This window comes from Ranitomeya imitator, chromosome 5 (assembly GCF_032444005.1).
Source record: "Ranitomeya imitator isolate aRanImi1 chromosome 5, aRanImi1.pri, whole genome shotgun sequence".
Classification (NCBI taxonomy): Eukaryota; Metazoa; Chordata; class Amphibia; order Anura; family Dendrobatidae; genus Ranitomeya; species Ranitomeya imitator.
In genome coordinates this window covers 296,099,149-296,114,288 of record NC_091286.1, presented here as the reverse complement: position 1 = coordinate 296,114,288, position 15,140 = coordinate 296,099,149, and the positions used below count along the sequence as shown (strand labels likewise).

General features: G+C 36.9%; 2 long non-coding RNA genes across 2 annotated transcripts; one reads left to right on the top strand and one right to left on the bottom strand.

The window, feature by feature from the left end:
• Positions 1 to 6,473: 6,473 nt before the first annotated feature.
• LOC138680686 (uncharacterized) lies at positions 6,474 to 7,408 on the bottom strand. Its single transcript, XR_011321729.1, has 3 exons — positions 7,372 to 7,408; positions 6,736 to 6,912; positions 6,474 to 6,501 (listed from the first exon to the last, which is right to left on the bottom strand). It is a non-coding gene; the product is annotated as an uncharacterized lncRNA (long non-coding RNA).
• A 1,118-nt stretch (positions 7,409 to 8,526) lies between these two features.
• On the top strand, positions 8,527 to 9,499 carry LOC138680685 (uncharacterized). Its single transcript, XR_011321728.1, has 3 exons — positions 8,527 to 8,580; positions 9,034 to 9,210; positions 9,440 to 9,499. It is a non-coding gene; the product is annotated as an uncharacterized lncRNA (long non-coding RNA).
• The last annotated feature ends 5,641 nt before the right edge of the window (positions 9,500 to 15,140 follow it).

The window sequence follows — 15,140 nt, the reverse complement described above, 5'->3', positions numbered from 1 at the left end:
TTTTGTTTTTATACGTAGTCCGAGTTTGATTCTGTAAGCTGTGTTTTGAGAACTTATATAACACATGTTTATAATTATAGCCTAGTCGTGTATTTATTTTACACGTGGTTTATAACACCTTTCTCATTTGTTTTATATTAGATTTTACACGTAGCCCGAGTTTGATTCTGCAAGCTGTGTTTTATTCAGTGTATTCATATAGTGGAGAACTTAAAGCTGTCTATTTGTTTTTGTAAATGGTGAACACTAACTAAATGGTGAACATTACCTAAATGTTTAGGTTAACTGCGGTTCAGAGGTTTATAACACCTAGGTCAATTGTTGTTGTATTTGCGTACCCAATAAATGTTTATTTTCACAAGCAGAAGAGGCAGCTTTTCTGTTTGTACATGTATTGTACCTGAAGGTTATTGCGGGTCATGTGCCCAGGCATTGGTTTTTATAACGCCGAATGTTTGATATTTGCCTTCTCTTTTTTTGTGTCCTGAAGATGGCATCTGAGAAGTTATTTAGATGTTATCTGTGGGGCATTGTAAGCTGTGTTTATTCACAGTGTAGCAGATTTTCTCCTTGTGGCTGCCTTATATACACAATATATATATATATATATATATATATATATATATATATATATATAATATGCCACAATGTTACAACACAAGCAAGTAAGAAGCGGTATTTTATACGAATATAAATTTTATTTCTCACAATAAAACAACAGCTCAAATTTTAAGTTAGCTAACAGCATGATGCTGACAAATGCATCTTTGCGGTATCTGATAATGACACGATGAACATTAATTCTGCATTATTTTATCACATGATGAAAATAGCCATTTTATATTGAATTACTGCAGATCGCCGGCATGACTGAGTGTAATATTGCACTCAATACTGTGCAAAGGGTCTGAATACTTATGTCCGTGTGATATTTCAGTTTTTCTTTTTAATAAATTCGCAAAAAAAAATCTACATTTCTGTTTTGTTCAGGCATGATGGCGTGCAGAGTGTACATTAATATATATATCTCAGAATGCAACTGAATAGTAATGCTAATTAGTCCATATAAATAGAAAATTATGTAGAAACCCAAAGTTTTGATAAGTGTATGAAAATACACCAATATTAACTATTTTCGCCCGCATTTTATATAAAATCTGCATAAAAAAATCTTCTTGGCTGCACCAAAACACGTAAGAAACAAATGTACAACTTTTAGCGCTGCCGCATCCGCAGATATTATTCCAGCGTTCTTTAATTCTACATTATTTTATCACACATTAATTTCATAACTTTTATATGATATTTATAACACAGTCTCATTTATAAGGGATTTATAACACAATATTGTAAAATCATTTATTGGTTCGCGGCCTTACTAATATCCTTTGAACATAAATTCAGCATTATTATTCCATGCTGTGACATTTTTATTCTGCAGCAACCTGTTTAGTAAAAATTCAGCATTCTTTTTATATCTTTGGTTTATATTATATTAGCTTTTTGTCATAGGTCAGGGATTTTTTGCACTTTATTAATATGCGGTTATTAGTCATTTAGGACTTATGTTATCATGTTTTTGCACTTTATTAATATGCTGACCACATAGGTCAGGGATTTTTGCACTTTATTAATATGCGGGCCACATAGGTCAGTGATTTTTGCACTTTATTAATATGCTGTACACATATAGTATTTTTGATATCTCAAAAGGGTGTGACACATTCACATATATTATTCCAGCTTTCTTTAATTCTACATTATTTTAGCACATATTAATTTTACAGGGGCCTGTGCTGTCTATAATTTGACTCCTTTTTATTCAAAGACATCTAACATATACAGACTTTTAATGTTTTTGTGTAAAATCGCGGGCAGACAGGCACGAACACACACACACACACGCACACAACACATACAACACACACAAGAAATAGACATTTAGGACTTATTTATGATTAATATGCGATTATTAGTCATTTAGGACTTATGTTATCATGTTTTTGCACTTTATTAATATGCTGACCACATAGGTCAGGCACGAACACACACACACAACACAGAACTCACACACAACAAACACACATAACATACAAAACACACACACAACACATACAACACACACGACAAACATACACACACACACAACATACAGAACACATACAACACATGCGACACACACACACAAACAACACACACACAACAAATACACATGATTTTTTGCACTTTATTAATATGCGGGCCACATAGGTCAGTGATTTTTGCACTTCATAGGTCAGGGATTTTTTTGCACTTTATTAATATGCGGTTATTAGTCATTTAGGACTTATGTTATCATGTTTTTGCACTTTATTAATATGCTGACCACATAGGTCAGGGATTTTTTGCACTTTATTAATATGCGGTTATTAGTCATTTAGGACTTATGTTATCATGTTTTTGCACTTTATTAATATGCTGACCACATAGGTCAGGGATTTTTGCACTTTATTAATATGCGGTCCACATAGGTCAGTGATTTTTCCACTTTATTAATATGGTGTACACATATAGTATTTTTGATATCTCAAAAGGGTGTGACACATTCCCATATATTATTCCAGCTTTCTTTAATTCTACATTATTTTAGCACATATTAATTTTACAGGGGCCTGTGCTGTCTATAATTTGACTCCTTTTTATTCAAAGACATCTAACATATACAGACTTTTAATGTATTTGTGTAAAATCGCGGGCAGACAGGCACGAACACACACACACACACACACAACACATACAACACACACAAGAAATAGACATTTAGGACTTATTTATGATTAATATGCGATTATTAGTCATTTAGGACTTATGTTATCATGTTTTTGCACTTTATTAATATGCAGTTATTAGTCATTTAGGACTTATGTTATCATGTTTTAGCACTTTATTAGCATAATCAATTACTTATCACGGCCACTAGATGGCATAATATCATATTAATTATACATTGGGGTATACTTTTGAAAACTTACAAATTCATTGGAAATTTTTAAACCATTATTGCTTAGGCAAATACAGAATATAAAAAGTAAAAACATTAAATAGTACAAAAATGTTTTATTGTCAGAACTAATTGGAAATAAAGAACACATTTTAAGCTAACCGCACTCACTTTACACAATCAGAAAAAAGGAAACACACTTTAAGTTAGCTAACAGCATGATGCCGACAAATGCATCTTTGCGGAATCTGAACACAACACATACAACACACACGACAAGCATACACACACAACATACAGAGCACATACAACACATGCGACACACACAACAAACACACATAACATACAAAACACACACATCACATACAACACACACGACAAGCATACACACACAACATACAGAACACATACAACACATGCGACACACACACAACACACACAACAAATACACATGATTTTTTGCACTTTATTAATATGCTGTTCACATATAGTATTTTTGATATCTCTTATTTCCCTGGTGTAAAATCTCGTTGATGGCTTACAAAGACATTTCAATACTATAAAAATTCTTACAGAATATAAAAATGGTTTACTGGCAGTACTATACTGCGACTGGCTTATTTTTGTACAAATTCAGGCTGTTTGCTGATTCCCTTTCTGTATTTGCAAACCGTGCAATATATCTTTATAGAAATAACACTTCTGCACCCACGGGCGCTTCTCAGCCAATCAGGCATCCGGTACGCATCAGGCACTGTGAAATAATGCAAAAATACAGCTGTGTGCGGCTGGCTGCAGCAACATTTTGCTATTATAAGTTTATGGTTTGTAAAGAACACGCATCACATACAGAACTCACACACACACACACACACAACACACAACACGCACATATGAAAAATGACAATCATTGTATGTGATTTAAAAGACTTTAGTTAGATTTATCAGGGGTGATTTAGTTTGAAAGCACGCAGTTCCGCGGTAATGGCAGGTGTTGGACATGCATTTAACAGTCTTTCATACAGTGGGGCAAAAAAGTATTTAGTCAGTCAGCAATAGTGCAAGTTCCACCACTTAAAAAGATGAGAGGCGTCTGTGATTTACATCATAGGTAGACCTCAACTATGGGAGACAAACTGAGAAAAAAAAATCCAGAAAATCACATTGTCTGTTTTTTTAACAATTTATTTGCATATTATGGTGGAAAATAAGTATTTGGTCAGAAACAAAAAATCAAGATTTCTGGCTCTCACAGACCTATAACTTCTTCTTTAAGAGTCTCCTCTTTCCTCCACTCATTACCTGTAGTAATGGCACCTGTTTAAACTTGTTATCAGTATAAAAAGACACCTGCGCACACCCTCAACCAGTCTGACTCCAAACTCCACTATGGTGAAGACCAAAGAGCTGTCAAAGGACACCAGAAACAAAATTGTAGCCCTGCACCAGGCTGGGAAGACTGAATCTGCAATAGCCAACCAGCTTGGAGTGAAGAAATCAACAGTGGGAGCAATAATTAGAAAATGGAAGACATACAAGACCACTGATAATCTCCCTCGATCTGGGGCTCCACGCAAAATCCCACCCCGTGGGGTCAGAATGATCACAAGAACGGTGAGCAAAAATCCCAGAAGCACGCGGGGGGACCTAGTGAATGAACTGCAGAGAGCTGGGACCAATGTAACAAGGCCTACCATAAGTAACACACTACGCCACCATGGACTCAGATCCTGCAGTGCCAGACGTGTCACACTGCTTAAGCCAGTACATGTCCGGGCCCGTCTGAAGTTTGCTAGAGAGCATTTGGATGATCCAGAGGAGTTTTGGGAGAATGTCCTATGGTCTGATGAAACCAAACTGGAACTGTTTGGTAGAAACACAACTTGTCGTGTTTGGAGGAAAAAGAATACCGAGTTGCATCCATCAAACACCATACCTACTGTAAAGCGTGGTGGTGGAAACATCATGCTTTGGGGTTGTTTCTCTGCAAAGGGGCCAGGACGACTGATCCGGGTACATGAAAGAATGAATGGGGCCATGTATCGTGAGATTTTGAGTGCAAACCTCCTTCCATCAGCAAGGGCATTGAAGATGAAACGTGGCTGGGTCTTTCAACATGACAATGATCCAAAGCACACCGCCAGGGCAACGAAGGAGTGGCTTCGTAAGAAGCATTTCAAGGTCCTGGAGTGGCCTAGCGAGTCTCCAGATCTCAACCCTATAGAAAACCTTTGGAGGGAGTTGAAAGTCCGTGTTGCCAAGCGAAAAGCCAAAAACATCACTGCTCTAGAGGAGATCTGCATGGCGGAATGGGCCAACATACCAACAACAGTGTGTGGCAACCTTGTGAAGACTTACAGAAAACGTTTGACCTCTGTCATTGCCAACAAAGGATATATTACAAAGTATTGAGATGAAATTTTGTTTCTGACCAAATACTTATTTTCCACCATAATATGCAAATAAAATGTTAAAAAAACAGACAATGTGATTTTCTGGATTTTTTTTTCTCAGTTTGTCTCCCATAGTTGAGGTCTACCTATAATGTAAATTACAGACGCCTCTCATCTTTTTAAGTGGTGGAACTTGCACTATTGCTGACTGACTAAATACTTTTTTGCCCCACTGTATGTATCGCAGAAAGATTTTAGTCCCATCTGTGCGAGTTTGCTTTGAGCGTACTGCGCAGACATGTCAGTAAACATTTTGACATGGGCAGCATCCCACGAAGGACGACATGTGTAAGGTGTATGTACAGCAACTTTCTGCTTTCTATCTACACGGCGCCGGGATACGGCGCGTTTCTTTAGAGGTAATACAGGGGCAAAAACGCTAGAAGAGCCTGCAAGAGCAGTATCTGCAGATTGCACAGTCTGGCACACAGGTATATTGAGGGGCTCTATGGGTGACCACATACCCTCGGAGAGCTGTTCAATTTCTCTGTTTTCAGGAGTAACTTGTGGTATGGCGTCTGGGCTATTGGAGGGCCGTGTTATGCGGGTCCTAGCGTTCTGCGCTGCCCGTTTCTCTCTTGAAACGCGCGTATATTTCTGATGTGAAATCTTGGGGCTTGGATTCCCGGGTTGTTTTGGTGCCACGGAGCATTCATCACGATCCACAACACAGATGGGCGAAAGAGATGTTGCGCGCACCGCCGTATTAGCTCTTTGCGGTTGATTCTCTGCAGCGCCGTAATTACGCCGGTGCAAAACTCGTTGCTGAAGAGGCGACGTATCTAAAAGAAAAGATACAAGTGGCGGTTAGCCGCGAAACGGATCAAAATTGGAAAAGCTAAACGCATAGCTATGATACTGCGTAATATTTGAAAAGTTAACGGGGTCAGCTACCCATGAAATCATTGTAACAATATTTACATAAACATGTATAGAGCAGACCAGATATATACTTACAAGTATGAAGCGTGAATTGTTCCACAACAGCTCCTGATTTAACGGGCGGCGCAATGCTCAAACTCGCAGAGGCGGGAATATATTCTTTTTCAAGCTGTATTTTCCGGGCAACTAGATTAGCGGGTGTAAGTAAAAATATAACGATTAGCGAACATAGAATTGATTTTCTACACAAAACTGCAGCATTGAGCCGGTATATATATATATATATATATATATATATATATATATATATATATATATATATTTTCAAAAATGAATTTTCTGACAGTTAGCTAGCAGCTGTAAGTAAATAAGAGCATTACACAAAAGTGAGAATCGCCTGTATTCCAGGTGAACAGATACCTTTTCTATTCTTGAAACACCTGCGTAACGAGCTGCCGCGTCTTTTAGGCGCATCGGGTGGCGATGAAATTGCAGGGTTCTTGACATCTATGATCTCCACGTCGGAACCCAGCGTATCGCATGGTTCGGGAACACACCAGTTTTCAGGCATATCGTGCGATGTCTCCGTGTCAGTATCTGTATGAGAAATTGCGCGTAGTTCGTGTTTACATACAAAGGATTAAAGCAACTGACGTAGTATAATATAGTTTTACGGCATAAACATATTTGCGGTGTAAATTAATATAGCAAGACTTATGCCGCTATATATTAATAATTCAGTATTATATTGGTGGCTACCGCTATTATCTATTGTATTACACAGATTAGAATGTAGAATGTTAGCCCGCAAGGCCTGGGTCCTCTGTATCAGTCCGTCATTGTTAGTTTATTTACTGTATGTGCTATTTGTAACGTGTATGTAACCCCGTCTCATGTACAGCACCATGGAATCAGTGGTGCTATATAAATAAATAATAATAATAATAATATATATATTTAGCTTTCTTACATGTGATACATGAAAGATAAATATCTTTGTACCGTGTTACAATGAAATTTCTCCCTATCTAAAAGCAAAAAGGCGCGCCTAATTACCCATGATGAGGTGAAGAGCAGGGCCATTATCGGTTAGCAGCTCCACGGCTTCAATGCGCTCATAATTCTGCGTTATGAAATTATTGCGCCAATCGGGCGACATACACGGCTCTTAAATAAGAAAGAATGCGTGAATATATAATTAATATAAATTACTTATAATATAATGACTCAATCAGAATGAGTCAATACTCTGCACATTATACGCGTATAATACCTAGTTGTGTGCTTGCAAGAAGGGGGCTGCATTGATCGCGAGGGTATTGGGCGTCCATCTTAAATAAATAGGGGAAAAGTTTTATCTATAACTGCTCCGCCAATAAATACAGTTTAAAACTACGTTACAAAAATATGCGTTACAGGCAATGATAATATTATGCCGCAAATAAAACAGTAACACTTACTTTTTCAGAGAGTAGCGCAGCTGTTCAGAGGCCCTACATTAAACACTTACTTTTTCAGAGAGTAGCGCCGCTGTTCAGAGGCCCAGAAAAATGTTGTTTAAGATTCTGCTTCTCAAGCTTGGAGGAACTATCCATGTATTTAAAGAGAAATTACCACCCACCGTGACCACACCTACAGGGAATCCGCATTATACGGCACCCGTGACTAATTGCTAACACATGTCAGATAGCAATGGTGGTTATGCCCCCGCCAATGCATCTAGCTGACAGTATAACACTAACTTATTAAACAAATAACATCCTTTATTATGGTTTTAGAGATGCATAGTTAAATATAATTAAGCAATTGCGAATAATAAGCCAACTGTCTTATATACTTACATTTAGAATAGTTCTTCTTTTAGTCTAGTCTGGCTTCTGGTGGATGTCTGCTGTACTATAGTGGTACAGCCAGCTGTATTTATCCTGAGTGTCAGAAAACAAGCCAGCTGTTAACACCCAGAAACACACCCAGTTACGACCCACCGAACGCCTTCTGTTAACACCCAGAACACAACCATACATGCAATTAATGCATGTATTAACTCAGTATTATACGCGTATAATGTGCAGAGTATTGACTCATTCTGATTGAGTCATTATATTATAAGTAATTTATATTAATTATATATTCACGCATTCTTTCTTATTTAAGAGCCGTGTATGTCGCCCGATTGGCGCAATAATTTCATAACACAGAATTATGAGCGCATTGAAGCCGTGGAGCCGCTAACCGATAATGGCCCTGCTCTTCACCTCATCATGGGTAATTAGGCGCGCCTTTTTGCTTTTAGATAGGGAGAAATTTCATTGTAACACGGTACAAAGATATTTATCTTTCATGTATCACATGTAAGAAAGCTAAATATATATATTATTATTATTTATTTATATAGCACCACTGATTCCATGGCGCTGTACATGAGACGGGGTTACATACACGTTACAAATAGCACATACAGTAAATAAACTAACAATGACGGACTGATACAGAGGACCCAGGCCTTGCGGGCTAACATTCTACATTCTAATCTGTGTAATACAATAGATAATAGCGGTAGCCACCAATATAATACTGAATTATTAATATATAGCGGCATAAGTCTTGCTATATTAATTTACACCGCAAATATGTTTATGCCGTAAAACTATATTATACTACGTCAGTTGCTTTAATCCTTTGTATGTAAACACGAACTACGCGCAATTTCTCATACAGATACTGACACGGAGACATCGCACGATATGCCTGAAAACTGGTGTGTTCCCGAACCATGCGATACGCTGGGTTCTGACGTGGAGATCATAGATGTCAAGAACCCTGCAATTTCATCGCCACCCGATGCGCCTAAAAGACGCGGCAGCTCGTTACGCAGGTGTTTCAAGAATAGAAAAGGTATCTGTTCACCTGGAATACAGGCGATTCTCACTTTTGTGTAATGCTCTTATTTACTTACAGCTGCTAGCTAACTGTCAGAAAATTCATTTTTGAAAAAAAAAAAAAAATATATATATATATATATATATATATATATATATATACCGGCTCAATGCTGCAGTTTTGTGTAGAAAATCAATTCTATGTTCGCTAATCGTTATATTTTTACTTACACCCGCTAATCTAGTTGCCCGGAAAATACAGCTTGAAAAAGAGAATATTCCCGCCTCTGCGAGTTTGAGCATTGCGCCGCCCGTTAAATCAGGAGCTGTTATGGAACAATTCCCGCTTCATGCTTGTAAGTATATATCTGGTCTGCTCTATACATGTTTATGTAAATATTGTTACAATGATTTCATGGGTAGCTGACCCCGTTAACTTTTCAAATATTACGCAGTATCATAGCTATGCGTCGCCGTTTAGCTTTTCCAATTTTGATCCGTTTCGCGGCTAACCGCCACTTGTATCTTTTCTTTTAGATACGTCGCCTCTTCAGCAACGAGTTTTGCACCGGCGTAATTACGGCGCTGCAGAGAATCAACCGCAAAGAGCTAATACGGCGGTGCGCGCAACATCTCTTTCGCCCATCTGTGTTGTGGATCGTGATGAATGCTCCGCGGCACCAAAACAACCCGGGAATCCAAGCCCCAAGATTTCACATCAGAAATATACGCACGTTTCAAGAGAGAAACGGGCAGCGCAGAACGGTAGGACCCGCATAACACGGCCCTCCAATAGCCCAGACGCCATACCACAAGTTACTCCTGAAAACAGAGAAATTGAACAGCTCTCCGAGGGTATGTAGTCACCCATAGAGCCCCTCAATATACCTGTGTGCCAGACTGTGCAATCTGCAGATACTGCTCTTGCAGGCTCTTCTAGCGTTTTTGCCCCTGTATTACCTCTAAAGAAACGCGCCGTATCCCGGCGCCGTGTAGATAGAAAGCAGAAAGTTGCTGTACATACACCTTACACATGTCGTCCTTCGTGGGATGCTGCCCATGTCAAAATGTTTACTGACATGTCTGCGCAGTACGCTCAAAGCAAACTCGCACAGATGGGACTAAAATCTTTCTGCGATACATATGAAAGACTGTTAAATGCATGTCCAACACCTGCCATTACCGCGGAACTGCGTGCTTTCAAACTAAATCACCCCTGATAAATCTAACTAAAGTCTTTTAAATCACATACAATGATTGTCATTTTTCATATGTGCGTGTTGTGTGTTGTGTGTGTGTGTGTGTGTGTGAGTTCTGTATGTGATGCGTGTTCTTTACAAACCATAAACTTATAATAGCAAAATGTTGCTGCAGCCAGCCGCACACAGCTGTATTTTTGCATTATTTCACAGTGCCTGATGCGTACCGGATGCCTGATTGGCTGAGAAGCGCCCGTGGGTGCAGAAGTGTTATTTCTATAAAGATATATTGCACGGTTTGCAAATACAGAAAGGGGATCAGCAAACAGCCTGAATTTGTACAAAAATAAGCCAGTCGCAGTATAGTACTGCCAGTAAACCATTTTTATATTCTGTAAGAATTTTTATAGTATTGAAATGTCTTTGTAAGCCATCAACGAGATTTTACACCAGGGAAATAAGAGATATCAAAAATACTATATGTGAACAGCATATTAATAAAGTGCAAAAAATCATGTGTATTTGTTGTGTGTGTTGTGTGTGTGTCGCATGTGTTGTATGTGTTCTGTATGTTGTGTGTGTATGCTTGTCGTGTGTGTTGTATGTGATGTGTGTGTTTTGTATGTTATGTGTGTTCGTTGTGTGTGTCGCATGTGTTGTATGTGCTCTGTATGTTGTGTGTGTATGCTTGTCGTGTGTGTTGTATGTGTTGTGTTCAGATTCCGCAAAGATGCATTTGTCGGCATCATGCTGTTAGCTAACTTAAAGTGTGTTTCCTTTTTTCTGATTGTGTAAAGTGAGTGCGGTTAGCTTAAAATGTGTTCTTTATTTCCAATTAGTTCTGACAATAAAACATTTTTGTACTATTTAATGTTTTTACTTTTTATATTCTGTATTTGCCTAAGCAATAATGGTTTAAAAATTTCCAATGAATTTGTAAGTTTTCAAAAGTATACCCCAATGTATAATTAATATGATATTATGCCATCTAGTGGCCGTGATAAGTAATTGATTATGCTAATAAAGTGCAAAAACATGATAACATAAGTCCTAAATGACTAATAACCGCATATTAATAAAGTGCAAAAACATGATAACATAAGTCCTAAATGACTAATAATCGCATATTAATCATAAATAAGTCCTAAATGTCTATTTCTTGTGTGTGTTGTATGTGTTGTGTGTGTGTGTGTGTGTGTTCGTGCCTGTCTGCCCGCGATTTTACACAAAAACATTAAAAGTCTGTATATGTTAGATGTCTTTGAATAAAAAGGAGTCAAATTATAGACAGCACAGGCCCCTGTAAAATTAATATGTGCTAAAATAATGTAGAATTAAAGAAAGCTGGAATAATATATGGGAATGTGTCACACCCTTTTGAGATATCAAAAATACTATATGTGTACACCATATTAATAAAGTGGAAAAATCACTGACCTATGTGGACCGCATATTAATAAAGTGCAAAAATCCCTGACCTATGTGGTCAGCATATTAATAAAGTGCAAAAACATGATAACATAAGTCCTAAATGACTAATAACCGCATATTAATAAAGTGCAAAAAATCCCTGACCTATGTGGTCAGCATATTAATAAAGTGCAAAAACATGATAACATAAGTCCTAAATGACTAATAACCGCATATTAATAAAGTGCAAAAAAATCCCTGACCTATGAAGTGCAAAAATCACTGACCTATGTGGCCCGCATATTAATAAAGTGCAAAAAATCATGTGTATTTGTTGTGTGTGTGTTGTTTGTGTGTGTGTGTCGCATGTGTTGTATGTGTTCTGTATGTTGTGTGTGTGTGTATGTTTGTCGTGTGTGTTGTATGTGTTGTGTGTGTGTTTTGTATGTTGTGTGTTTGTTGTGTGTGAGTTCTGTGTTGTGTGTGTGTGTTCGTGCCTGACCTATGTGGTCAGCATATTAATAAAGTGCAAAAACATGATAACATAAGTCCTAAATGACTAATAATCGCATATTAATCATAAATAAGTCCTAAATATCTATTTCTTGTGTGTGTTGTATGTGTTTTGTGCGTGTGTGTGTGTGTGTGTTCGTGCCTGTCTGCCCGCGATTTTACACAAAAACATTAAAAGTCTGTATATGTTAGATGTCTTTGAATAAAAAGGAGTCAAATTATAGACAGCACAGGCCCCTGTAAAATTAATATGTGCTAAAATAATGTAGAATTAAAGAAAGCTGGAATAATATATGTGAATGTGTCACACCCTTTTGAGATATCAAAAATACTATATGTGTACAGCATATTAATAAAGTGCAAAAATCACTGACCTATGTGGCCCGCATATTAATAAAGTGCAAAAATCCCTGACCTATGTGGTCAGCATATTAATAAAGTGCAAAAACATGATAACATAAGTCCTAAATGACTAATAACCGCATATTAATAAAGTGCAAAAAATCCCTGACCTATGACAAAAAGCTAATATAATATAAACCAAAGATATAAAAAGAATGCTGAATTTTTACTAAACAGGTTGCTGCAGAATAAAAATGTCACAGCATGGAATAATAATGCTGAATTTATTTTCAAAGGATATTAGTAAGGCCGCGAACCAATAAATGATTTTACAATATTGTGTTATAAATCCCTTATAAATGAGACTGTGTTATAAATATCATATAAAAGTTATGAAATTAATGTGTGATAAAATAATGTAGAATTAAAGAACGCTGGAATAATATCTGCGGATGCGGCAGCGCTAAAAGTTGTACATTTGTTTCTTACGTGTTTTGGTGCAGCCAAGAAGATTTTTTTATGCAGATTTTATATAAAATGCGGGCGAAAATAGTTAATATTGGTGTATTTTCATACACTTATCAAAACTTTGGGTTTCTACATAATTTTCTATTTATATGGACTAATTAGCATTACTATTCAGTTGCATTCTGAGATATATATATTAATGTACACTCTGCACGCCATCATGCCTGAACAAAACAGAAATGTAGATTTTTTTTTGCGAATTTATTAAAAAGAAAAACTGAAATATCACACGGACATAAGTATTCAGACCCTTTGCACAGTATTGAGTGCAATATTACACTCAGTCATGCCGGCGATCTGCAGTAATTCAATATAAAATGGCTATTTTCATCATGTGATAAAATAATGCAGAATTAATGTTCATCGTGTCATTATCAGATACCGCAAAGATGCATTTGTCAGCATCATGCTGTTAGCTAACTTAAAATTTGAGCTGTTGTTTTATTGTGAGAAATAAAATTTATATTCGTATAAAATACCGCTTCTTACTTGCTTGTGTTGTAACATTGTGGCATATTATATATATATATATATATATATATATTGTGTATATAAGGCAGCCACAAGGAGAAAATCTGCTACACTGTGAATAAACACAGCTTACAATGCCCCACAGATAACATCTAAACAACTTCTCAGATGCCATCTTCAGGACACAAAAAAAGAGAAAGCAAATATCAAACATTCGGCGTTATAAAAACCAATGCCTGGGCACATGACCTGCAATAACCTTCAGGTACAATACATGTACAAACAGAAAAGCTGCCTCTTCTGCTTGTGAAAATAAACATTTATTGGGTACGCAAATACAACAACAATTGACCTAGGTGTTATAAACCTCTGAACCGCAGTTAACCTAAACATTTAGGTAATGTTCACCATTTAGTTAGTGTTCACCATTTACAAAAACAAATAGACAGCTTTAAGTTCTCCACTATATGAATACACTGAATAAAACACAGCTTGCAGAATCAAACTCGGGCTACGTGTAAAATCTAATATAAAACAAATGAGAAAGGTGTTATAAACTACGTGTAAAATAAATACACGACTAGGCTATAATTATAAACATGTGTTATATAAGTTCTCAAAACACAGCTTACAGAATCAAACTCGGACTACGTATAAAAACAAAATACGAGGAATAATATCAAAACTACAACAAATTAAAGTATATCAAACAATATCAAAAGGGGAAATCAGCCAGCCTCAGGGACAGCTGGCTGACAGGAGGAGGGGAGGGGTTACACACTTTGATACACTTTGATAGGGGCGGGGCACCTGTCAGATTGAGTTTGACGAAACCTATGAATTATACACTACTCATGCCATATGCTCGTCTGATCCCGGCCTATCGCAGATTGACAGATTTCCATTTTACCTATTCTGCAGTGAGCTCATTCAAAGGGCTCATACCCATATGTGAGTAAAAAAAGGTCTGTAATCTGGACCGAAAAAACAGATGAGTGCCATGTGAGTACAATGCGATTTTCACACCTAGCATCCGATTTACATCCGAGTGCTTTGCGATTGCTATCCGATTGCAATGCGATTTTAACATGAGCTTTTATATACAGCAGTTCTCTATGTCATTTACACATCATTTTCAAAAGAAATATTCATCAAAACACACACACACACATATATATATATATATATTTGATAGATAGAAGAAAATCCAGCAATTCCTGTGCGCGTACAGTAAAATCACACTGGAAGGTTAGAATAGATAGAATAGATATATACACATAGAATAGATGTACTGTGTATATATCTATAAAATATATATTATATATATATATATATTCTTTATATTTCATAGAGAGATGGAAGACTAGCCGGTAATTCATTTGTCAGCTTCTGTAAAATCACTGCAGGAGCCGACAGGATGGAAGACATGGATTACAAACAGTAAATAGATGCAGAATAGGTAGATATATAGGTGTCAGTGGCA